The 27,787-nt window shown below is 42.7% G+C and overlaps 1 long non-coding RNA gene across 1 annotated transcript; it reads left to right on the forward strand.

The window, feature by feature from the left end:
* The first annotated feature begins 8,871 nt into the window (after positions 1 to 8,871).
* Positions 8,872 to 11,019, forward strand: LOC311028615. Its single transcript, XR_014598743.1, has 3 exons — positions 8,872 to 9,159; positions 9,662 to 10,024; positions 10,647 to 11,019. It is a non-coding gene; the product is annotated as an uncharacterized lncRNA (long non-coding RNA).
* Positions 11,020 to 27,787: the final 16,768 nt, after the last annotated feature.

The raw sequence follows: 27,787 nt of genomic DNA on the forward strand, positions 1-27,787 counted from the left end.
CACTGTCAGTGATTAAACCTCATCTGAACCAGCCACAGAATTGGACCTGAAGAGGTTTTCTTCCACAGCATTCACACCCTAACGCACACAACTACAACCGGGCGAAAAAACACCCGCTGGTAGAGTGGTAACAAAAAAATGTCTGCAAAAGACAATATCAAAACAAGCAGACTCGAACACAAATCTGCGTTGAATATAGGCATCTGCCGGCACTATGGCAAACTAATACAGTTTAGTCGCTCAGGCGAGGGCGCGGTGCAACACAGCAGCACATACAATATTACAGCGGAGAGGCGAGGCTAATGGCCGCACTCACCGCAGGTTATACCGTTCACACGCACAACCAGGCAAAAAACACCTAGAAAAACACATTGCTCGCTGGTAGAGCAATGACGAAAAACCATGCACTGTACTCACCAGTTGTGGTCGTAATATGGACATAACATTTAGGACAAAGTTACCAACCACGCAAGCCGGCACTGCGAAAACACTGCTGGCCGCAGTGTGCAGAACTACGGAAGCCCTAAACGGCCATGCATACATATATTTTATTTACTCCGTTTTCTCGTGATAACGAGATAATTTCCCTCCGTTTTCTCGTGATAACGAGATAATTTCCCTCCGTTTTCTCGTGATAACGAGATCATTTCTCTCCGTTTTCCAGTGATAACGAGATCATTTTGAAGTTCGGTAAAGTTGGAAAGATATTCACAGAGTCAAACTTCCGGGATCAATAAATCAGAAGTGAAACGTTTTTCAAACACAAATGATGCCTCTGTCTCACCGTAATATCAAAGACTACGAGCTACAAGCACCAAAACCCAGATTTTTTACATAAATAAGCCGTCCTGCGAGCTGAACGGAGAACATTGATCTCCATGCGCAACCGGCAGCCGGGCGAGTGCGCAGGCACCGTCTGCAAATTGCAAGACAATAAATAACTCCACTGTTATACAGTAGGCCTACAGAGACTCCAAAATCACTACACACATCAAGGGTCTCTTTATGGTCAGTTCGAATCTGTGAATATCTTTCCAACTTTACCGAATTTGAAATCTCGCCTATCACGTTTCATTTGTTATCTCGTTATCACGGGAAAACAGAGGAAAATTATCTCGTTATCACGAGAAAACGGATGAAAATTATCTCGTTATCACGAGAAAACGGACGAAATAAAATGTATGTATGCATGGCCGTTTAGGGCTTCCGTACAGAACGTCCTCGTTGTATTCTGTTGTTCAAGACAGCAAGTGCAGCCTCTGTTGGACGAATAAAATCGCAGCACCAACCCTTGGGTTACGAGGCTACAAGCAACGAGCTGATTCGGAACAATAAGCAACAAACAATTCATGTGCTTGACCTGCTACGTCAGTCCGCTATTGCGAGAAGATAGAAGGAACAGAGCCCTTGGTGACCCCGGAATATATAGAGGTTCACGGGTCACCCAGGTGTCACAGGTGACTTTGTTGGTATAATTACTCAACCTGTGCATGCGCGAGATGGAAGCATCCAGTGCTTAAGCACCGCCTCTGGGGGTCAGTAAGAATGAAATAGAACAACTTGGTTCCAATGGGTCAGTCTCCTGGTCAAAGCCCTGTGTTTTTCACAGATTCATTTGACAATAATTTGTGTCAAGAGCAAATGTAATTCACAACAATAGTTGGTGTCCTCGAAAAATTCAAATGATGACCCAACTCTTATGGATGAGTGAGAGCAGATCTTTGTAGCCAGGTTTTCGCTAATTTGAAGAGGAAAAAATAGGGGAAAAGATTTGGTGGCATGACACAATTGCATAACTACAGGCCTATTCATCTTACTTACACCATCTTCAAATTTGCTGATCACACCACCATTGTAGGACTGATTAAGGATAACGTGTCAGCCTACAGGGAGGAGGGCGCATGGCGTCTGTCCGACTTCCCATTTGTCCGACTTCCCATTTGTCCGACTTCCCATTTCTCCGACCATACATTTCTTAATTTTTACGTCCATTAGTCCGACTCTCTATTATCCGACTACCCAAAATTTCGACTTCCCATTTCTCCGACCATACATTTCTATATTTTTTTGTCCATTAGTCCGACCTCCCATTTCCCCGACCTAAGTATGCCCGGTGTTACGACTCCCAGTAATTACGACAGTGTATTAGACCGACTAATCCGGCCCAGAAGCAGGATAGACTGAGATATCAACTTGTATTTTGACGGCGCCACAGTGTAGTCAAAAGTGCGTGGGTCCTGCTCCTGTTCCTTTTATTTTTTAAGACATGTGCACAGATGTGATACAGTCAGTGAAAGCTTAATTAATAAACACAAAGTCTCGGCATCCGAAGGAGGAGATGCCTTGAACTGGAAGCAGACCGTGGTGGATTTCAATCACACACTGTTGCAACTTTAGAAACTTTTATCCAGGAAAAAAAAGACTTACAAACACGGACCAAAACGGCTCCATAATACGCACAAAAATCCAAAAGAAACTAAAGTTAAAAAAAATAAAATTATAATCTCTGCATGACATTTTGTTCAGTGAAATCCACAGACAAGACGGCTGCAGAAGTAGGGCGTCAGTTTATTTTGAAAAGTGCTGGGGACAATAACCATATACTAGAGTTTGTTTTGAGGGGTGCTGGGTAGGCTGTTCCGTTAGTTTTGACTTTTGTTAACACTAGAGGTGACCCCGAATAGTCGTTGATTGGATTCGGGGGAGTCTCATTCACACCGATCACCCGGGGGGATCCCAGCCACTGCGTGGAACCCTTGGTGGACCTGGCGGACCTCGTCTCGTGTGGTGGGCATCTTTATGTGGGTCCGGGCACGACGCAGGAGAATCGGTGTCACAGCTGCCACACTCCGTGACACCGATGCCTTGCTGAGGCCGGTGCCGTCCCCCACCACCTCCAGGAAGCTCCCCACTGCGTAAAAACGCAGCGCAGCCAGGAGCTGCACCTCCGGGCTGAGGGCAAAGTTGCAGCGGGTTGCTCTCTGGATGTGTGGAGACAACAGAGTGATCAGCCGTTGGATCTCCGCACGGGCCAGCCGGTAGGCTACTTTGCCTCACCAGCCCGGTCTGACAGCACGTCCAGTGGGGAGAAGTGCTGATGCACGTATGCATTTATGGAAACCGTCTGGCTTCGCGCACGGCGACGCTGTTGGTTCGCCGCGAGAATGTGCTGTATTGCATCCATGGACTTTGGCTTTTTCTTTACTTTGTTTTTTTATGTGTAGTACTATAAACTCATATATGCAGATGTGTGTGGAAAACTTAAACCTGTAATTCAATGAAACGTTTTTTTTTTTTTTTTTGCGCATTACAACATTGAGAATTGTTTGTTCTTGTGGTTAATTGTAATATCCATTACTAGTATGATCATGTTTTTGTTTAAAATAGGGTCTGTGAATATCATTTCCTCATTTATTGATGCAGTCATTTGGGTACTTAATGAAACAAAATGCCTTGAGTCCATATTTATGTTTCTTCAGTACCTATGGCTGATGGTTTGACTAATTTTAAATAATATATTGCCCACCCCTGTGTTATTACAGTAACACTGGTGCACGTTGTGCGCAAATGATGCGCTGAGGTCCGGGTTGTTAGCGGAGCTGTCCATGGTGCTGATCGGCCTCTATGACGATGCGTCGCACAACAGGGCCAGGCTGCCTGGTGGAGGTGAAGAAGGCTAGCGAGGAGCTGGAGATAAACATGCGGGGATGGGTTATCATGATGAAACAAATGTTCGCCACCGTGAGTGACAGCAGAGATGAGGAGTTTGCCGCGAGTGCTGGTTGGATAAATCGTTTCCTCCGCCGCAACAACTTCACTTGCAGAAGACGAACAACTATTGACCAGAAGGATGCCAGAGAATTCACCGAGAAGCTGGAGAAGTTTGTGACATTTTCATCCCGGATTTTTGAGAGGAAGGAATTAAACGCCTGGTCCAAATAAACGCCTGGTCCCAAATAAACGCCTGGTCTGTTAAGTGATTGAAACAAATAAACGCCCCGGCTATTATTTGGTATTTTACGGTATGCATTAGTGTGTTTTACTATTGTGCATTTCCTTTTGCTGCAATAAACATTTGCTTATAAATCGTGATACAATGGAAACTGGTAAAAACAAACGTGTAAAATTACAGAAAGGAGTGTCAGGCTGGGAAGTGAAGTTTTGCTCAGAGGGAGAGAGAGCGGGAGACTGTTACTGAGTTTTATATGTTAACATCTGATTTGTCAGTGATTTATGATGCTGTGGTTTTAAGGAAATTATATAACAACCTCTGAGACCCATTGTAGCGTATACGCTACAAATAATCATGTTTTCTTTAGAGCGTCACAACTCCGTAATGGTTTACGCTAGAAAGATGCGGGTTATTTCCTCTTAAACTAGAGAAACGGGGCTAAACAACGGTACCCTGCTTGCCCATGTGAGCGATTTATTTCTGACAACAAAACGAATGCGTAAAGTTGTAAAGATGTGACTAGATGTCTCCTTGTTTCCGCGGCGCATTTCTCCGTTGTGTTTATGTATATCGATCATTGTTTTTATCCGCCATCTAGCCAAAGTCCATGGCTGCAATACAGCACATTCTCGCGGCGAACCAACAGCGTCGCCGTGCGCGAAGCCAGACGGTTTCCATAAATGCATACGTGCATCAGCACTTCTCCCCACTGGACGTGCTGTCAGACCGGGCTGGTGAGGCAAAGTACCGGCTGCCCCGTGCGGAGATCCAACGGCTGATCACTCTGTTGTCTCCACACATCCAGAGAGCAACCCGCTGCAACTTTGCCCTCAGCCCTGAGGTGCAGCTCCTGGCTGCGCTGCGTTTTTACGCAGTGGGGAGCTTCACATTTAAACCATGACTGTGAATCTCCTTCGCCTCGAGCCTTTCCAAACGGACCCAGAGCCGGTTCGGTCCAAAGTCGGAATTCTGGATGGTCGGATTAAACCCTGGTCGGAATACAGAGATTATTTTGGTCGGAGCAATGGGCAGTCGGACCAATGGGCCTAGAAAAGTCGGATTAATGGGTAGTCGGAGAGATGGGCGGTCGGACTTTTGGGCCGTCGGACTGACGTATGCTCCCCCAGGGAGGAGGTCCAGCATCTGACATGTTCTCATAACAATCTGGATCTAAACGTCACAAAAACCAAGGAACTGATTGTGGATTTTAGGAAATCCAAACGCACTGAGCACCAGTGTTAATTTCGTTAACGAAACCTATGACGAAATATGTTCGTCAAAAGCATTTTTTCTCTGACTAAGACGAGACGATGACGAGCTAAAAATAGATCCTTGATGATAAAAACTATGATGAAAAAAAACCCTGCGACAACAGATTCAACATACCTGCGACAACAGATTCAACATAGGCTGTCAAGTTATGGACCGGCAGCTTAAAGCAGACGCATGGGGGCGGCAGTGCTAAAATGTGACTAAAAGTAATGACTAAAAGTTGACTAAAATGTTTTTACTTTTCGTCGACTAAAACTAGACTAAAACTATGAAGGTAAACAATGACTAAAATGTGACTAAAACTAATAAGCATTTTCGTCTAAAGACTAAGACTAAGACAAAACCAATCAAGCAGCGTTTTTATCGTGTATCTGCTGATAAGCGTAAGTATTTGGATGCAGAGGTTAAGTACATGCTTGAAAACGATATTGCTGAACCATCATCATCTAGCTGGGCTTCCCCATGTCTGCTTGTTCCGAAGTTTGATAACACACTCAGGTTTTGCTCTGATTTTAGGAAGGTTAACAGTGTCGCCAAGCCAGACACATTTCCACTTCCAAGGATGGATAACTGCATTGATGAGGTTGGGTCTGCAAAGTTTGTAAGTAGATTCGACCTTCTGAAAGGCTATTGGCGGGTGCCATTGTCTAAGAGAGTGCAGGAAATTTCTGCGTTTGTCACTCCATCTGGCCTGTATTCATATAAGGTGATGCCTTTTGGCCTGCGGAATGCTCCGACTACATTCCAGCGTTTAATGAACATGGTGGTTGGCGATTTGGACAGTTGTGCAGTCTATTTAGACGATGTGATTGTTTACAGTGACAGCTGGAACAGTGATGTCCTGCACATTGCACAGTTATTCTAACGTTTGGCTGCAGCCTGCCTGACCGTTAATCTTGCAAAATGTGAATTTGCTCATGCAAGAGTAACATATCTCGGCCATGTTGTGGGACAGGGCCAGGTCAGACCAGTGCAGGCAAAGGTGTTGGCTGTGGAGCAATTTCCCATACCGACAACAAAAAAGGAGCTAATGCGGTTCTTAGGAATGGTAGGGTATTACCGCAGGTTCTGTAAGAACTTTTCTTCTGTGGTCGCCCTTCTCACTAATTTGTTAAAGACCAGTGTCAATTATGTGTGGTCTCCTATGTGTCAGCAGGCTTTCCAGAATATAAAGGCCCTGCTGTGTAGTGCTCTGGTGCTAGCCGCCCCCAAGGTTGACGAGAAATTCAAGCTGCAGGTGGATGCCAGCCACGTCGGGGGAAGGTGCAGTACTGATGCAGTCTGATGGTCAGGCTATGGACAGGCCTGTAAGTTTCTTTTCTAAAAAATTTAACAAGCGCCAGCTGAATTACTCTGTTATCGAAAAGGAAACGTTGAAGTGTATGTTGGCTCAGGAATACCAGTCGTTGTCTTTACCGACCATAATCCATTGATTTTTTTAATTCTCTGAAGTGTCCGAATCAGAGGTTAATCAGGTGGTCGACTAATACAGTCGTATTGTTTGGACATACATCATATTAAGGGGTTGGATAACCTGGTGGCGGACGCGCTGTAACGTGCCCCTGTGATGTAAAACAGCCTCTGTTGTGTCTCTCCTCCCTTATGCAGTGTAATTACAGGATCCTGGTGCTGAGGTTGATGGGGAGTGCTGCATGCAGGTTGTATACTTTGGTTTGTTTATTTGAGTGGATTGTCGTGGTCCCAGATGGTACCCTGTTTTAATGGGGGGAGGTGTGACGGCCATGCCTCTGGTGCTGTGGTACTGTTTGCTTGTACTGTTGTGTTGCAGATGCCCAGCAGGAGGGGTTCGGGCGTCGTTAGTTGCTGGGAACACCTGAACGGTGTTCCCAGTACTATAAGAGCACACCTCACTAGGATCGGCGAGAGAGAGGGAGGACAAGGGAGAAATCCTGCTCTCCACTCTCCATGCTCCTTGTTTTGTTTTGACATTGATATGTTGGTTTTTGAGTTAGTTTCAATAAATTATAATTTACTTGCTTTAACTTCTTGCGTCCTCTCCTATTATTTGTCATGGTTTTTGAGCCGGCCGTGACACTTTCCAATTGATTTAAGAACATTATCGATGATTTTGATTTGTTTAATTTATATCCTGAGATTTTTCCAAATACATCAAGAAGTTCTAATAATTCAGGAATGGTTTTGTCCATCTTTTTAAGAAATATTATTACGTAATCCGCAAATAGAGCTAGACGATGTTCTTGTTGTCCAATTGATATGCCTGTTATATTTTGGTGTGTTCTTACTGCTATTGCCAGTGGTTCTATAGCCATAAAGAACAGCAGGGGGGATAGGGGATCCCTTGTCTACATCCTCTTTGTATCTTTATAGTTTTGGATATATTACGGTTAGTCATGATTTCACGATACACTGTAACAAATTGCTGTAAAAATACTGGATGTTTTGCATTTTTCCATTAATACAGTTGAATACTGTAAATTCTCATGTCTTTGAGGAACAAAATATTAATAGCAAGCTCCTGTAAAATCTTACGGTAAAAAGCAGTATTTTTTTATTATTTACAGCAAGCTACCTATAATTTTACGGTATAATATAGTATTTTTTTTTCTTTTTCCGTTAACTTTAGATCAGACTTGATTTTCGGTCCGTTTAATAGTTCATCTGAGCAAAATAAAAAAATCTGTGAAATTAAAACTAGGCCTACACATCAGTGTTTTTATTTGAGATTGAGGACACAATAAAAAGAAGATGAAGAATTAGTTTTCATCCGGACTGCTGAAAGGACCAAACTGGATGGAGCACTTGAGACATCACCTGCTGCTTTCCTCACCGCTCTCTCGTCAACTGCGCAGCGCACCCTAATCCATCCTGTCCCATCCTGCTTTCTTAAGAAGGTAAATATAATCTTGCAAAAGTCAGCATAATGCTGATGTGATTTTGTGTTGGATTAACATTTTATTGACAGTTTTTTGCCGAAAAGATTGAGTCAAAAGTACAAGCCGCACGCTAGCATACGTTACTCTCATTTAGCAACTATGTGGACAAAAGATTAGCTTTCTGTTGAAGCACACTACTTAAATTAGCATAAATTGGCTTGGGCATTTGATTTGTTTTCAGATATAATTAAGGTGGGCTACAAGGTTTTATTTTACCATTTGTTGTTTTACTTTTTCAAGTAAAACGGTTTATGGGAGTTTATAGGGAGAAGCTTGTTATGCAGGTTGATGCAAAAAGTTAAAAAGTAGCTTCAAATATGCACTAATGTAAAAGTTAGCTGACCAGTTGTTGATGTAATGATTTTTTTTCTTGAGAGAGTATTTTAAAGATTTTTTTGCTGTGAAGGCTTGTAGTGAAAACATGATAACTTGCAACATATGTGGTAAAACCTGCAGGAATACATTTGCACGTCAGGCACATGCGAGCTCATAGTTGTCTGCATAATGCATCTTTCAAGTGTGGTTTCCCTGAATGCACAAGCGCTTTTTCGAATGACTGTACATGCAATTCCATTCTTAATATTTTGATACTGTTGTCCATGTTCTACAGATGTCTGCCACAGCAGCCGATGTTGAGCGCACCCTGACGCTCCCAACCAGTCCATGACTGATTCTACTGGGTAAGTGTCATAAAAGCATGACATGAAGCATAGAGTATGGAGTATATCCTAAACTTAAATTTTATCGTGGTCTGTCATTGATTTAGTTCTCTCATCATTCTTTTTGCTATCTCAAGTTGTGGAAACTAATGATTTGCAATAAGATAATTTATGATACTTGATATAAATACAGTAGAAAATGTGTGGATAGGTGTTGCACACTTGAACAGAGACTCAGTGTAACTTTTTATGTTCTGTCTTTAGTGTGTTATTCTGCAAAATACACAGACATTGCAATGAATACATTGAACACATTTCTGACCAGCTTTCCTCTTAGCACTACAGTTCAATGTGTGTGTGTGTGTGTGTGTGTGTGTGTGTATTGACCTAAAACACCTGCGCTGGATCGGGCACACAATAAGAATGCCTGAACACCGCCTGCCCCGCCAAGTCCTCTACAGCGAGCTACTGGGCGCAAAGCGCTCCGCTGGAGGGCAGAAGCGGCGCTTCACAGACTACACAAGGGACCTCCTCAAGCGAGCGAACATCCCCCTCACACAACTGGAACCCCTGGCCACAAACAGATCTGCCTGGCAGGGAACCTGTGCCGCGGCAGTTCACCAAATACACAACAGGAACCAGGACAGAATATCTGAGCGGCGCACCCAGCGACACTGGCGGGAGGCTGGCATCCCCCTGGTGTCTGGCTTCCCATGCACCATCTGCGGGCGAGTGTGCGGCTCAAAAATTGGGCTCTACGCCCACAAAAAGTGGCACCAGCGGCAACGTCGCTGACCCCTCCCCCACCCCCAATGCCATCCCTGGAGCAAGAGTCGTCATCGGGAACGATGGACAGCCAAGAGATTGACCTAAAACACCAGTTAAACAACAAAAAATAGCTTTAATGCCACACAAACACATCAAGTTGCACAAAACATTACTGTTAAAAAAATAAAACAATCTATAAGGGGTGGCTTTTTCTGTGAACTTCTTATCCTCATATAAGGCCCTTATACCCATATTTGTTTTCCATAACTGTTGTCTGCATCAGTTGCTGGTGATGGAGTCACATTGGGACATTGGATGATCAGCACCGAAAGCCAGGTCATCTGTGAAGGCATCCAAAAAACCTTCATCACAGGGTTTGCTGCAGTTTTCGCCAGGTACTATGTGTTCAACCTGCAATACCAAGAAGAAGCTCCAAGGACACTGGAGTTTGTTCAAAGGTAAATTTCTTCCCCTCTTCCCAGCTCTGTTCAGAAATATTGAATTGTCATTTATTATAAGCCATGCTGGTATATTAACTTTTACAGTTGTTGCACCTATCTCCTGCTCATCAAAGTATAGCCTGCTTCCTTTTGGCACCCATCTTAATTAAGGAATGTGGCTGTTCAGACTGGCCATGTCACTCTCTGTGGTGCTCTCATTGAGCAATGTGTCCTTCGCTAACTGCTCTTCTTAAGTTGACAATAGACCCCATGGTTGAGGAGCCTGAAATACAGTCTTCAAAAAGTATGTAGTAGTCTATATCTTGAACTTTGCCAAAGATAAACTTTCCCAAAGATGACAATGTTTCCTAATGCCACCCTCAAATCAAAGTTGAATAGATGCTGTAATAATGGCAACAGTTGATCTGTTGTAATCCTGAATCATGAATGTTTTGTTTCTCATAAATAGTTTATCGAAATGAGATCATTCTCTCATATGAGACACAGGGGTCACTATCATAAAAATATTTTTATTTTTTATTAAATTAATGTGATAGGGTTCCATATTAAATGCATATGATCTTTATCTTATATACTTACATTCATACATACACATACACTCTCTATTATTACATTTTAGGCGCCTCATTGGGATTAATCCTGAGAGGGGAAGAAAGACCAGCCAGGGGAAGGTGGTGTCAAAGAAGACGGGGAAGCTGGTCCACAAAAAGGCAACAACGGTGAATCCCCATGTGGCCACTCTACTCAAAAATTTGATGGACTTTGAGTGGGGCTTAATTTAGCCAGTATAGTTAAGTCCATCTGTCTCAGATGTCCAGGTTCATTTTTGGACCCACCATTGTTGAGAGCCTGTTTGATATGTCTAATTGTTATTGTTAATGGAATGTGTGTAATTAAGTTAGCTTTTACTTAGTTTTCTTAGCTGCTATGCATTTGATGCAGTGACTTTAACCTAACTGTTGACTTTGGGCGAAGGAAAGAAGGAGGAAGGAAAAAAACTAGCAGGTCAAATGAAGTTTAATTGGCTTATAATTTGTACTCTATGCTTTGCAAACAGTCAAACCAGACCTGGTCAATTTTGACCCAGGGAGGAAAATACAAAGTTTAATGAATGTAATGTTAGCCATCACTTGTCATAGTTCAAGAAAAAATTCTGACAACCAAGTAGTAATGGTGTTTTTATGGATTTTGTAGATACTGAAAATGTTCAGCTTTAATAAATGCCTAATGTTGTAAGGCCATCTCTTGTCTGAGCCATTTCTGTGATAGCTATTTTCCATCCATCCATCCATCCATTTTCTACCGCTTATCCTGTATTCAGGGTCGTGGGGGGGCTGGAGCCGATACCAGCTGTCATTGGGCGAAGGCAGGGTACACCCTGGACAGGACGCCAGTCTATCGCAGGGCTATAGCTATTTTCATTTATTATTATTATTATGATTTCAGGGGTTTTCATTTTTAAATGTAAAACTTTTAAATCATTAGTTTATATCACTGTGAAGATCACATTCTACAGTTTTACAGTAATAAGTTGTTAATAGAGAATACTGTAGGAACTGTAAAATAACAGTATAATTGCAACCAAAGAGCTGACAGTATAATACTGTAATGTTTATTTTACATACAGCACAGTACTGTAATATTTTTACAGTATTAAACCGTAGAATAACAGTTTCAAGCTGGCAACTGTAGCTGTAGCCAGTAGTTTACTGTAATTTAACAGGAAATTTTGTTACAGTGTATGGTTCTGTGTAAAGTGGTTTTATTCATTTATTAAAGTTTTCTCCAAAGCCAAAATGTGTAAGGATTTCGAATAAATAGAGCCATTGCACTCTGTCGAAAGCTTTTTCAGCGTCTAGTGACAGTAATGCTGTATCTGCTGCTCCTCTTTCCTCAAATAATATATTTAGAATTCTCCTAACATTACGGAAGCCTTGCCTACCTTGTACAAAGCCATTTTGATCTTTGTCAATAATATTCAAAACTATTTTCTCCAGTCTGGACTGGATTTACTCCAAATTTTTAAATTCACATTTAGGAGACCAATTGGCCTGAAGTTTTCACATTTGTTTTTCGGTTTTCCCGGTTTATGTAACAAAGTAATTAGTGCTCCCCTCAAATAATATGTTGGAAGGATTCCATTGAGAAAAGATTCCTTAAACATTTCTAATAATGAACATTTTATAAACCTCAATGGGTATCTCATCTAGCCTAGGGGTTTTCCCTCCTTTGATACTGTCAATAGCCATAGATAGTTCCACTGAAGTTATATCTTTCTCTAGTTCTTCCTTAATAACTTCTGATATCTTGGGAATGTAAATGTTTTCCAGGAAATTATTCATTTCAAATGTATTGAGACCTATGTAGCCCTATGGAAAATTAGGCTGGAATGTTAATTGATTCATAAATAGGAATTACTAAATAGAATACCTAGGATTTAAAAGGGTAAAAACTATGCAGAGGTTTGTTATGGCATATTGTGACATTGGATTTCATTGTTAAGTTCATATATTGAAATATACATTCTGTAAATGGTATTTGTTCAGTCAATGTGTTCACAATGATAAAAATGTGTTTATTAATGTTTTCTGTGGGATACTGGAGAAAAAAAGGGTTAAATGTGAAGTTTGCGTTTGTTATATTTGCATGAGCCAATGAGAAGTGGTTTTTGACGGTCAGGTGAGAGGAAGACGAGAGAGAGACGGGACGAAGATGGGGGAGGAAGCTGACGCCACGAGGGTGACAGCGCTATTGTAGTGAGTTAAAAGTTAACGGAGGAGGTAATAACGCGAGTCCACAACCCGTGGACGCGTTGTTATGTTCGACGGACGGACGGCTGTGAACATTTATTCCGACGAGGAATTCAACGTTCGAGCAGTCTGCTAACTGGTTAGCCTAGCTCTACAGTGGATAGCTAGCGGGGCTGGACTGTTTATGGACTGTGGGTTTGCCAACGAGGAGAGCGCAACACGTCTGTATAATACAGAGGACTCCGCGACAACAGAGATTCCTACGATTCCAGTCAACTACGTACGCACGTTCCGGAGAGAAGCGACGCGCGCGTGCTGCATCTTCGAGAGACCGTGAGTTGGCTAGGAGCCGCCACCTTAGTGCACTGCAACGCTCTCAAGCTTCACGTCAGGCCTGCAACAACCGCTGGACTTGGGGGTATTTTTTTAGTATACTGCCGGCTATAGGTTATTTTATTTCCTTGAGGTTTAGAGCCTAGTAGTTGAGGTGGATATAAATGTGCAATGTGTTTGGTGTTGTATGTTTATCCATTGTGTTAACTGACTGTTTGAATAATTGAAACAAAAAAAAGAGTGATATACATTTGTACATAATTAAATAGTTAATGTAATTCCTAAACATTTCAGAGCCTGCGAATGGTTATTACTATCTTTATTCTTGATAAGTGAGCTGTGTAGTAGTCTACAGTACAAGGTAGGGTTGTCACGATACCAGAATTTCAGGAGTCGATACCAATACCTGTGAATATCCACGATTCTCGATACTAATTCGATACCACAATTAAAAAAAAAAAAACAACAGGACCCATGTACTTTTAAATTCACTAATTTATTGAAAACTGCTTCAAACTGTCAAGTATTTAACACCACTGTGCTTTAAGATCTTTTTGCACAGAATTTAAATTGCAGTACCAGCTGCCAACAGACCTATAGCCATCCAGTATAAAAACAAACAATACTGTGCTTATAAGGCACTTTTTGCATGTCGGCTTGTTTGAATCAAGAATTGCTCCGGATTCATCCGGCTCGAATGCAAAATATTTCGACACGCGACTCTTCGCACCTGTCTTGTCGACGAGCCGACATGTTGTGCTTTCGCTCCCACCTGCTGAAGCCATTTTTTTCGAAGACGGCAAGTTTTCTTCTTCAGCGCCGCTTACTGCTCTGTGCTGCTCACACGCGTATACTGCCCCCGTCAGTTCCGCCAAGAATCGACACGGCTCGCCGAGTGAAAAGTTGTATATTCGGTTCTGACGATACCAGAAAAAAGCAAGTATCGAATTATTTTTTTCGTGTCTGCATCGAATTGGTACCGAAGTATCGGTTCTTGTGACAACCCTAGTACAAGGTCAATTACAAATTAAGTTCCATCCATCCATTTTCTACCGCTTATCCTGTATTAGGGTCACGGGGGGGCTGGAGCCGATCCCAGCTGTCATTGGGCGAAGGCAGGTTACACCCTGGACAGGACGCCAATCTATCGCAGGGCCTACAAATTAAGTTGATAATTAATAATTTATAAGTAAGTAACCTGATAGTCCTAACAGTTCAGCTATATAGTAACTAATACTCCTTGGAAAGACAAATTATACACACACGCTACACCTATTTCTGAGCTATAAAGCTTTTCGTGAATTTTTCATTTATTTCAATTGGGTCGACAATATCTTCGTCATTATCGTTTGGTAATGAGGTTATAAGTCTGATAAGTTTGATGCGCCATGCCAGCACTCTACCAGGCTTTTCTCCCTCTCATAAAATGTCTGTTTAAGCCATAATAAGCTTGATAAACTCTTGTTGAAGATATTTCATTATATTGCGTTCTCAACAGGAGTAATTTTTGGTGGGCATCTTGAGAACCTGACTGGTAGTATTCATCTTCTAATTTCTTTATTCCTGCTTATAATGATTTTGTCTTCTTGTAAGTTCCTTTGGCTTTAGATCTACTAATGTTAATTATTTGTCCCCTAATAAAGGCCTTAAATGCTTCCCATCTGATACTCCCTGAAGTTTCTATCATATTTGTTTCTAAATAGTATTTAATCTGTTCATCTAATAAAGTAGGGTCATTCCGTGTCATTTCATCAAATTTCTGAAAATCTTCCCACCTGACCATCTCAGAATGTCCTGAAAAAATTCAAGTACAAAGACACCCTTGTTAATAGGACAAATCCAAAATATGAGGTCTCTACTGTCAATAGTTTTCTCATGAAACATCATTGAATGAAGGGTAGTTTAGACAGTTTTTGGCATCATGCTCTGAAAAGCCATTTTTAAACAGCAATATCTGGAAAACTATCTCACCTGTGGCCTTCAAAATTTCTACAGTGTATATCTGTTACTAATAGCCTCCAGACATGAAATATCAGGGGTGTAGCTCAATGATAACCTAGTATGATAGGTACTTAAAATGTGGCTTGTTGAAATAAAGTAGTACATTTGAAGAGTGCCTCTGTAACTACAACTGTGCTACATTTTAATGTTTTCGTAAGGCTAAATTTATCAGTAACATTTAGTCACATGTAAGTCTTTGGTAAATGGTAAAAAACACAATTGAATTGCCCTGCTGTGATGTTTACAAGTAGGCTGTTAGGACATGCAGTACCAAAACCGGCCACAAAACCCCACCAATATCAGGATTTTAAAAAATCACTGCGACAAAATGAGGCAAAACACCCTCCTGATTTTTTAATATGATTTTAACAAGAATATGATCTTTCATAAAAAGTAAGTTTGGACCTGATACGTGTTGTCAGTTTTTTGGAATATGACTCTGAAGTTGGGCAAAGATGTGTTTACTTCCATTTTTGAGCCTTAATATCTGTGAAACTAATAATCTAAGAGAAACCATATTTTGTAGAATGTTTAAGCTAACACCAGAGATAGAGGCAGTAGTGATAGAAGTCTTTTATCTGCAAAAATGGGAGCTCAGCCACTCTTCAAATGTACTACTTTATTTCAACAAGCCACATTTTAAGTACCTATCATACTAGGTTATCATTGAGCTACACCCCTGATATTTCATGTCTGGAGGCTATTAGTAACAGATATACACTGTAGAAATTTTGAAGGCCACAGGTGAGATAGTTTTCCAGATATTGCTGTTTAAAAATGGCTTTTCAGAGCATGATGCCAAAAACTGTCTAAACTACCCTTCATTCAATGATGTTTCATGAGAAAACTATTGACAGTAGAGACCTTATATTTTGGATTTGTCCTATTAACAAGTGTGTCTTTGTACTTGAATTTTTTCAGGACATTCTGAGATGGTCAGGTGGGAGGCATTTGATGAAATGACACGGAATGACCCAGTAACAAAGCCAGTATCTGCCAACCATTTTGTTTAAAATCTCCATTTGGGAATATCACGAGACAAATTGGGATCATAATCAGTGTTGCCACAGTTACTTTGAAAAAGTAATCTGACTACTGACTACTCCTTTAAAAAGTAACTTAGTTAAGTTACTGACTACTTGATTTTAAAAGTAACTAAGTTAGATTACAAGTTACTTTATTAGTTACATTCAGGGCTGTAAACTAACTTTTTGGCTCACCTGCCAAGGGGACCGGTAGATGAAAGAATCTACCGGCCAAGTAAATTTTTTACCGGCCAAATAATAAATTGCCTCTTTTTGTTGCATACATCTGTTTCAGTACTTTTCATTGAGATAATGCTTAGAAAAGAGGCCAAAGTAGTATTTAGAAATACATTTTAATATTATTAACTGAATTTCATTCATTTCATCTCAAACATTGCAAATTGAAAACTTTAACAGTGCAAAACTGTGACAAAGGAAACACTCATTAATTACTCATCAGAACTGAATTTCCGCACTGTTTTTCTTTGGCATGTGTCCGGCAGACGGAGCAAAACATGACACCCGTCGAGTCGTTGTACTGAAGCCAGGGCCGACGAAAATCGTGCGCGGCCCGCTGCCCCCCTGTTCACACCAGACGCGTATTTCTCCGTGACGGTCGACAAGCGCTTCTGCTCAGCTGTTGTTCATTCAGAGCTATTTTTTCATTATGGAGTAAATAACCCCATAAAATGAATACGCCATATTTCTGTAACCAAGAAGTTTGTACACTGATTGTATTTATCTGTTCCTAGAGAGAGTGAGAGAGTATGGTAGTGCAGATATACTGTTGAAATACGCATATTTGTTGATGATGATGATGATGATTCATTTTAATGACCACACAGCCAGGCTGGTGGAATTTGTTGTCAGCTTGGTACAGGTTCCAACTTACAAAACATATAACACAGATACAGACATACACACTACACAATACATAAGGGCCATGCTTAATCCTTAATGTTCAGAGTTCAGAAAGTTTATTGCAGTTGGGATGAAACTGTTTTTTAACCGGGATGTTCTGGAAGCAATTGTCCTGTAACGCCTCCCAGAGGGCAGTAGCTGGAAGGCATAGTGTGCAGGGTGAGTGGGGTCGGAGATTATTTTACGTGCTCTGCGTAGTGTCCGTTTGTGGTAGAGTGAATCAAGGGATGGAAGGGGTGTGCCAATAATTTTGGATGCTCTATTTATGATGCGTTGTAGTTTCTTCCGGGAGAGTGAGTCTAGAATGCCGAACCAGACTGTGATGGAGAAGGTGAGGATGCTTTCTACGATGGCTGTGTAAAAGTGGAGCAGAAGATGGGACCTTACCCTGAACTTCTTGAGCTGACGGAGATGGAAAAGTCTTTGCTGGGCTTTTTTGTAGATGTGGTCTGCGTTTATTTTCCATTTGAGGTTATTGCTGATGTGGGTTCCAAGGAGTTTGAATGTGTCAGTGATGGAGATGGATTCACCTTTAATGAGCACAGGAGTTTTGGGGGATGGTTGGCGTCTTGGGTCGATGATGAGTTCTTTTGTTTTTGATGAGTTGAGTATGAGATCATGGTCTGTACACCAGGTCACTGCTTGGTTGATCTGTGCACGGTATTCTGTTTCTTGGTTGTTGGTGATGAGTCCTATGATGGTTGAGTCGTCCGCGTACTTGTACAGGTTGACAGAGCTGTGGTGGGATGTGAGCTTGTTTGTGTAAAGGGAGAATAGCCAGGGTGAGAGAACACAGCCTTGGGGTGTGCCTGTACTGAGGAAGAGAGGGGAGGATGTGGTATTTTTGATCTTCACCTTTTGTTGCCTGTTCCAGAGAAAGCTGTGAATCCAGTGACAGATGCATGGGTCGATGTTCATGTCCAGTAATGTATTGAATAGATTGGCCGGGTTTATTGTGTTGAATGCAGAGCTGAAATCCATGAACAGGATGCGGGCATATGTGTTGGCGGACTCCAGGTGGTTCAGAATGTGATGAGTTGCTAAGATGACGGTGTCTTCAACTGACCTGTTGGCTCTGTATGCAAATTGATATGGGTCCATGAGGGGGGTGGTGACAGATTTCAGGTGTCTTAGTATGATGCGCTCAAATGATTTCATAACTACTGATGTCAAGGCAATGGGTCTGTAGTCATTGAGGCAGGAGATGGTCTTGGTTTTGGGAACTGGGATGATAATGGTTTCTTTGAAGCAGTTGGGTACTGAGTTTTGGCAGAGGGAGGAGTTGAAGATGGTAAAAACCCCAGCCAGCTCCGCAGCACAGTAGTGGAGAACGGAGGGGCTGACGTTATCTGGGCCGGGGGCTTTATTCCTCTTAAGTCCCTTGAAGGTGCTCCTCACCTCCTCCTCGTAGATGGTGAAAGGGGGGGGAGGGAGGGGGTCTGGGAGAGATGGTGGTGGAGCCGGTGCCTGCTCAAACCTCCCATAGAAAGTATTAAGTGAATCAGGAAGCTGATTGTCGCTGTCAGGTGTGGGGGTGGGTTTCTTTTTGTAGTTTGTCATGTTTTGTAGTTTTTTCCAGATAGAGCGGGTGTCACTATTAGTGATTTGTTCTTCTAATTTAGTGGCATAGTTGGATTTGGCTCTTCTTATTGCAGATCTCAGTTTGTATTTGGCAGCCATATATTGTTCTTTATTTCCTGTCAAATGTGCTGAATTTTTCTCCTTTCTTATTATTTTAATGTCCTTGTTAAACCACGGTTTATTATTATTGTAGTGTTTGACTTTTTTGAGTGGAATGCACAGGTCAACGCAGTAATTGACGTATGACGTCACTGCTTCGGTGACGTCGTTCAGGTCACCTGCGGCATGGAAAACATCCCAGTCCGTGCAAGCGAAACAACCCCGAAGTTGTTCAATGGCTTCGGGGGACCAGCACCGGAGAAAGGTTGTTGGTGTTTTGGAGGATTTAACTTTTTGCCTGTATTTTGGAATTAGCAGCAGCATCGCGTGGTCCGACCTGCCCAGCGGAGCCCTCGGGAAAGCACGGTAAGCCTCTCTGATGGTAGTGTAGCAGTGGTCCAGCGTGTTGGTCCCTCTGCTGGGGCAATTTACCTGCTGATGGTAGCCGGGGAGCTCAGATGATAGGTTGGTCTGGTTAAAGTCCCCGAGGACGATGACTGCTGTGTCCGGGTGTGAATTTTCCACTGAGGAGACGTAGTTGGCTAACTCGGCTATGGTGGTGTTAGCGTAAGCCTCAGGTGGAATGTAAACACAGATCATAATAATTGATGCGAACTCCCGTGGGAGGAATGATGGTCTGCATTTGACAGTGAGGTATTCCAGGTGAGGGGAACATACATGTGTGAGTTCAATAGAATTTGTGCACCAGCGTTCATTTATCATGATGCAAACACCACCGCCTTTTGCCTTGCCCGATAGTTTGGAAGATCTATCGGAACGATGTAATGTGAAACCTGGAAGAGTTACCGCTTGGTCTGGTACTGATTGATCCAGCCAGGTCTCTGTCAGGCAGATGGCGGAGCAGTCACTGTAGTCTTTGTCGGTTTGGATCATAAGTTGTAATTCGTCCATTTTGTGCCGGAGGGATCTTACGTTTGACAGCAGAAGGGCTGGGAGCGGTGGCCGGTAAGGGCGTCTCCTGAACCTGGCAAAGGTGCCGGAGCGGCGGCCCTTTTGGGCCGGCAGCCATGGTGTTGAGTGGCTTGCGCTGTAGATGTTTAATTCCAGTAATTTCTTCTCCAGCAAGGATGTAGATGGGCCCAGATCACTGTGAGAGGTGGATCTGAGGTTTAGAAGCTCCGATCGGGTGTACTGGATTATGCACGACACTTTGCAAACAAATAACGCAGACACTAAAATGACAGACAGGAACACTGCTTGTACTGTGGCAAGCCTCACGGCCGCCATTGCCATGATTGTTTATCTTCACATTTATTAAATGTATTGTCTCCAGTGTTTCCCTCAAGACTTTTTTCAGCAGCGGTGGTGTGGTCCCCGAACCCTCTAGGGGGGACCAGGGGCATGCCCTCCCGGCCTAAATTTTTTTGTACCCTTTACATTGGAATGCATGAATCTCGTGCACTTTGAGAGGAGAATATGCACTTAAATCCTATTCAAACAGTCCTGTGTATTACTGTAGATGGGATTATTGGTGTTGTAACTTTGCATTTTGTGTCTTCATTTACAGATTTTTATATTTTTGTATAGTAATATTTAACAAAAAATGCCACAACGCAAATATAATTTGCACAATTTATTTACAGATTTTTGCCTAATGCTTAAACACTAAACATGGTTGCTATGCCCAAAGCATAACTGTTTTTTACATAAGACACTTTGTTCAAAAATGAAATCTCCTGCAACAATGGGCAAAACACATCTTTTTAAATTATAAACCTAACTAAAATTTGAAAAGAACACAGACTCACACACATGAAAAATAAATGTAAAGGCTATGAGTGATCCCAAAAAGAGCGACAACACGCACACACACACACAGGCCTACACACACACACACAATACTAGAGGAAAAACGGCACGGAGGTTGCGGTTTATAGATACAATAAAATGATTGGGCTCAGAGGGTTTTTAACACTGGTGGTCATGTAGCGACACATTTTAGCAACTTACTTTCTCTCTCTCTCTCTCTCTGTCTGTCTCTCTCTCTCTCTCTGTCTGTCTCACTCTTTCCTTCTTTCTTCGATCTTCCGCTTCACTCGCTACTGCTAGAATCAATGTAACTTTGCAACCGTGTAGGGTAGCCTACTGCCAACAACTGCCACACTCGCTGTGTATTTTTCTTCTTTGATGTTGGTTACGTGACGATGTGCCGCGTGCTGCGCAATTGACGTCACGCGCTGTACATTTTCTAAAAGGAGCTAGGTAAAAAAAAAAAAATTTTTTTTTAAAGGATTTTTATTGCAGCGGCGGAGAAAATTCAGCAGCGGCGCGAACGTGGGGGAAACACTGGTCTCTTCCTGTTTCCCAGTGCAAGTTGAGATACACAAATATGATCGCATTTGTCAATCGCGGTATTTTATTTTGAAAATTGCTTTTATTTTGAAAATTGACCGGATTGTCTCGTGTTTCTTTGTGTGATTTACTGCCAGAATTGACGTGTTCGCTCGCGGCACGCGCAAAAAATAGAGCAGACGCCAAAACGATCGCTTCACGGCGCGGGAGGGCCGCGCCTATTCGCAGCGCTCTGCGTCTGGTGTGAACCAGGAGTCACTCACTGCGAGAAACTTTTAAAGAGCGGTGACGCGCACGCTACGTTGCTTCGGGGGAACTATTTTCTACAGCGGTGACGTCGGGGGAGCTACTTCAGTGTGACACAACAAATCACCGGTTTAGCTTGACGTTTGCTACTGTCGTAATTTATCAGTTTACAGCTACTACAATGTTTTGTTATATCATGCATAATTTATTGCAAGAGCACGACCATCGGGACAAATATTTACCCGCCCCAGTGGCATGTATCCCTCCAAAATTAAGTCGCCAGGGGAATATTTTAGTCGCATTTGGCGAGTGGCGACCGCTAGTTTACAGCCCTGGTTACATTCAACAGCTGCCGACTACCGATTTTGCCACTTTATTGATGTGCTTTTTAACAGTAACATCAACAATGTATCCACTGACATTTAAAGTTGCACTTGAAAACTATGTCCTGATGGAAAATACCTGTTTTTATATGAAAAAATAAAGACAGTCTTTCTTGACTTCACTTAACTTCAATAATTCTTTTGCATATTGTAATGGCAGTAACATCATGAATGAACATTTTATGAACATTGAACCAGCATTAGAGCAGCAAGGATTGGTTTTATGAAACAAAGGATGAGCACAGTCCTCAAGTATGAGCTGCGTGATGATGAAGGGAGGGGGCGGGGCCAGCAAGCAGCGAGACATTTCTCCACTAAACACTCAAGAGAGACTCCGCTCGAATTTCAGCACAGACTGAGTTGGCAGGAGCTCCGTGAAATCGAGAACTCGTCTTGTTTATTCACACGCTGCGCCTTTTCACCGTCACCGGGCGGGACCTGCTCTTTTAATGTGGTTGTGCCATGCTATGACTCTAAATTTTTTTTCAAGTTTGACGTTGTATTCTTGAAAGTAGACAACATTTTGTTGTTAATACAGAGTGTACAACGAACCTTTATGTTGCCATCTTTTGCTGAGATGAAGTCGAAATAATGCTTGTATTTCCAGCTGGAAAATGCGTATCTCTCCCCCTCCATTGTTTACGTTTCTGCCGGTATAGCCGACTACATGCGACCGTCCGTGAAGGTGTCGGCTAACCTACGTCACCCCCCTGAGACGCAAGAAGAAAGCAGATCTTTTTTTTTACTGACAAAAATAGTAACGCACCGTGTATTTGGATAAGTAACTTTAATCTGACTACTGGTTCGGCAATAGTAGTGCGTTAGACTACTCGTTACTGAAAAAAGTAGTCCGACTGTAGTCTAAGTAGCGTGTTAGTGGCATCACTGATCATAATAGACTAAAGAGTTTGGGGCATGGTCTGACAGGAGTATGGCATCATAGACCTCCTTTATTTTATATTTTAGTAATGTTGAAACCAGAAAGAAATCTATGTGATAATACGACTGGTGTGTACAGGAGAAACATGAATATTGTTTCCCATTGGGATTATCTTCCCTCCAAACATCAATTAGACTCTTTTCTTTCATGAAATGATGAATTACACCCCTGCTTCTGGGATGTGACTGGTCCACTCCCGAACTTTTGTCCTTCCGTGGATCTAAGGTGCAATTAAAATCACTTGCCATAATACAAGCACCAGATAAAGAAGAAATAGTAAGAAATAGGTTTTGGAAAAATGTGGGTTTGTCTGCGTTTGGAGCATACATTTATCAGAATTAATTGTTCCCTGAGAATCCTCCCCTGAATAATCAAGTATCGCCCTGCCTTATCCGTGATAACATTATGAATTTGCAGTGGAATAGAGTCATGGATCAAAGTCATGACACCCCTTGCCTGAGAGGTAAAGGGAGCTGACAGAATTTTACCCTTCCACCTCCTCCTCACTTTAAGATCATCCTCATGTGTTAGATGGGTTTCTTGAAGGAATACTACAGTATATTAGACTGTAATGTTTTAATCCTGTTCATAATTTGCTTGACCTTTTTTGTTTTTTTTAGCCCTCTGCAGTTCCAGGATGTAATTCTAACCTTAATTCTAACCCAGTTGGTCCATATGAACCGACATATGGACTAACTGTTTTGAATGTTCCCAACACTTTCAGTAATTTCAGACCAAACAAAGAATTTAAAGAACAAAAAACTTCTAATTATTCCCCTCGGCCATAATTAATCCACACGGACAATTACCCCGTCAGGTGTTCCCCACCTACATATATTGGACCTCCAGAAAGCAAAAAACTGGTCCACACAGCTTGAAAACAGTATAGCTATACTGATGTAAGAATTAAAAATAAAAACCACCAGAATAAGCGTATCTACTCTGCTACTGCGATTCAGAAAATTATTTAAAAGTCACCCAGCAACGAAAAACGCTTCCACATTTGCTTAATCAAACAGTGCATATTAAACCAGAGAATTGTTCCTTATAGACCGGGGATGGAGAGCAATCAGAACTCAGTGTAATAACTTAACTAACTTTCACTGTACTCTCCACTCCCATCTACCTTGTATCAAAATATCAGAACAATGTTCCATCAGTAGTTTTAGATTACGTTTCCGACTAGGGCTGCAGCTATCGATTCTTTTTGTAATCGATTAATTTAGCACTTTATCGATCGATTAATCGAGGAATCGGATAAAAAAAAAATTGCGTTTTTAAACAACCAAAACAAATAATGCATAACGAAAATGATGTGGCTGTAAAAATCAAGCATTTCTAAAAAAAAATAAACAGAGGTATTCATTCCAACTCCAAAATATATGTATTTAACTTTCTCTATCACTACAGTAACTGTTTGACCATTCTTTTCTCTGCTTTGAACTCCTCCGTCCGTTTGGGCAAACACAACAACTCAAGGCCAAGCGTAAATCAGGCTTTCCGCTGTAAAAGCTGCTACGGGAGCCAATACGAGCGTCCGATGCATAAACGTAACTCTATATGTCAACCTCGCAAGATGGCGGATGAGAAGTGATCGATATACATAAACAAAACGGAGAAATGCGCCACGGAGACGAGGAGACATCTAGTCACACATTACTACTTTACGCATTCGTTTTGTTGTCAGAAATAAATCGCTCACATGGGCAAGCAGGATACCGTTATTTAGCCCCGTTTCTCTAGTTTAAGAGGAAATAAAAACGCATGTTTCTAGCGCAAACCATTACGGAGTTATGATGCTCTAAAAACAACATGATATTTTGTAGCGTATATGCTACAAAGGGTCTCAGAGGGTTAAAATCAGCGAACATCAATGTAAAGGTTTAGGCTACGTTACCTTGTTTCAGCGACTCTTGGTGAAACAGCATGTGGATGTTTTCGATTCAGATGTTGAATCATTGACGTCGTACTGCAGTGGTAAGCCAGGTCTGCTTTGCAGTAGACACACTGCACCTTGTTCTCTTCCTCCTTCAATATATAATGATCCCAAACTTTTGATACTCTCTGTCGTTTACGGACATTCTGAGTCTGACTTTCCGCCATCGCGCCAACTAAATTCAGAATGAATGACAGTGTATGACGCGCTGGTGTGCTTCCTGAACAACGGTCCGTGTGGAACAATCAGATCCCTGCACATAGGCGCGTCATAGGAATTTAACGAGGCTTCGAGGCAGATGTTTTGCCTGAAGGAATTTTCATAATCAAGTTAATCGAGTAACTCGATGAATCGTTGCAGCCCTATTTCCGACGGTCTCATCTGCACATCAATACCTTCCTCCGGATGATTATCCAACTGGAACTTCATAACGATCCGTTCGGCTTCGTCGGCGCTGTTGAAGATGTGTGAGCGTTCCTTATAGGTAACAATAAGCCAGGCAGGAGGGATCATACCGTACCGGAGCCCTAGTGAACGGAGTTGTCGCCTCACTTCCTCAAACTCTTTGCGTCTCCGCCATCATGTCTTGGTCGAACCTCACCGGCTGATTCTTGTAGAATAAGTTTCCAGGTCCAGCACTCTCTCTTCCAAGTCTTTATTTTTCCCCTCTAGATTTTTCACCTTATCTTGTAGCGCAGTCACATCGTCTTCTGTTGTTGAGAATCTCGTACTCGCCTGTGTGTCTTACCAAGCAGTCTGTAATGTCTCTCCTTACATTTTCAATCGTGGACATGATGTTATTGAATTTGGACGAGACTTCAGTCTTCATGGTGTTCATAGCTGCCAGTATTGTTGTCAAAGAGGTACCGGACTCTTCCCTGGCAGTAGTAGTGTCTCCCTCCGGCTGTTTCTCGGGGCCCAAGCTAGCAGCGGGGCTAGTGCTAACGCTAGCTTCCATGGTCTCGTTGTTAGCAGCGAGCTTGGCCTTGGCAGTTGAAGTTGTGAAATTAGTCAGGTCGGTTTGTTGTGTCCGGCCTTGATTTGTCTTCCTTTTTTTCATCTGTGTTTTCTTGATCCTTGATGTTGCAGTTGGGCTAAATGACGCATGGAATGAAGCTTTCAGAAAGGATTTGAAGGGTTGAGCAGTAGAGCAGTCTTACATGCGTCTACTCAGCAAGCCGCCATAACCGGAAGTCCAGTAAATTATTTTAATTCATATTTTAATTTTAACACGCTTTGTATATATTGTATATTTCTGTATATTTTGCCAAAATTGAGTGCTGCTAAACCGAGATGCATCAAACGAAACACTTCGCTGATAAAACCATTGTTGTCCTATGGTAGATTTCGCCCGGTTCCTCTCTTGTGCATTGTTCTTTTCTCGCAGTTTTTTTATTTAAACTACATAGCCAATCAGATGGGGCAAGAGGTGGGTTTTACTACTTAACCACTTCCTTCCTGTTTTGAGCCAGAAGTTTTGTTAAGAACTGAAATGTTTGATATTAGTGGTATTTAATTAGGAAGAACTATGTATTTTTTCAGTATCAGTTTATGGATTTTCTGTCCCCATCATCCATCAGCAGGGCCTGGAGTGTTTTTGATGTGGCTGATCCTTTTGGGAGAGGTCTCAGTATGATCAGGAATTTAGACTTACTGCTGACATCTGGGTTCTCCAGGTGCAGCCTGTTCTTCTGGGCCTTCAGAAACACCTGGAGATTTATTCCTCTTGCCTGAGACTGATTATTGATGAATCGAGCCGGGATGCGTCCAGAGAGGTCGGGTTCGTCACAACCAAAGCCCAGGTCCAAGAGAACTTCCTCTGGGTCATCATTCCACAGGTTGAGTATGTCCATCACACTGCCAACAGAACTGAGTGCATTTCTACACTGCTAAACACTTCCATCTCAACTGTGTGTGTGAGGTTGTGTCTAACCTGAGGTCTACAGTGACCTGAAGTTGTTGAACTGAAGCTGTTCCACCTGCGGAGAGTGGGACTGGACCTGCTCCACCTGAACAAGTACAAGACACAACAAGGGGTTGATGGTCCACTCACACATGACATTCTGTTTATTATTTATTGTCAACAAATCCCATGTGCAGACCCAAACCAACAATTAATTGATGCCACCAACAGATTAATATTATTCTTCTCTGTCAAAGAGCCTCACTGTTGCACTGGCTGCTGTCTTCCTTAATCACCATGAACAGACTCCCAAATTGCCCAAATGTGGATTAATACACAATTCACTTCTCACTTCTGATAAAAATTATAATGATATATTTGTGAAGTGTTTTTATAAAATAAATATACCCCAAAATAAATCCCCTGCTTTTTCCTGTCTTGGCTGTCAGCACTGGGGCAGGGGGTCAGTTGTTTTGACTAGAACAGTCTAGTCCTCAGTCCTTTCTCCCTGTTAGTCTTTCCTTGTTCCAGGTCCGATTGCCTGGCCCAGCCCATCCAATCTGGTGACTGGTATCACCTGCCTAGCAGGTCCTGTTTAGGAGTCTGTGGTATTCTGGGTACTTTGGGTTATGTCACCTTAGTTCCTTTCTTGCTTTCTTTTTATGCACCAACAACATGTAGCCAAAGCCCTTAATGAAGAAGTTAAAATCGAGGAAGTTCACGTCGCCCGGATTGGCGTCACCGGGGCCCCACCCTGGAGCCAGGCCCGGGGTTGGGGCTCGCAGGCGAGCGCCTGGTGGCCGGGTCTGTGCCCACGGGACCCGGCCGGGCACAGCCCGAAAGAGCGACGTGGGCCCGCCCTCCTGTAGGCCCACCACCCTTCTGAGGGTTCAGAAGGGGCCGGTGCGGTGGGATTTGGGTGGCTGTCCTGGGCGGGTGCCCCGGCGACCCAATCCCCGGACGGTGACTCTAGCCATGGGGACATGGAATGTCACCTCACTGGGGGGTAAAGAGCCTGAGCTAGTGCGGGAGGTAGAGCGCTACCGGCTACAGGTAGTCGGGCTCACCTCCACGCACAGTCTGGGCTCTGGAACCCAACTCCTTGAGAGAGGCTGGACTCTCTTCTACTCTGGAGTTGCCCCCGGTGAAAGGCGCCGAGCTGGTGTGGGCTTGCTCATAGCCCCCCAGCTCAGCCGCCATGTGTTGGAGTTTTCCCCGGTGAACGAGAGGGTCGTTTCCCTGCGCCTTCGGGTCGGGGATAGGTCTCTCACTGTTGTTTCGGCCTATGGGCCAAACGGCAGTGCAGAGTACCCGGCCTTCTTGGAGTCC

The sequence above is a fragment of the Eutrigla gurnardus genome, assembly GCF_963514095.1.
Source record: "Eutrigla gurnardus genome assembly, chromosome: 18".
Taxonomy (NCBI): Eukaryota; Metazoa; Chordata; class Actinopteri; order Perciformes; family Triglidae; genus Eutrigla; species Eutrigla gurnardus.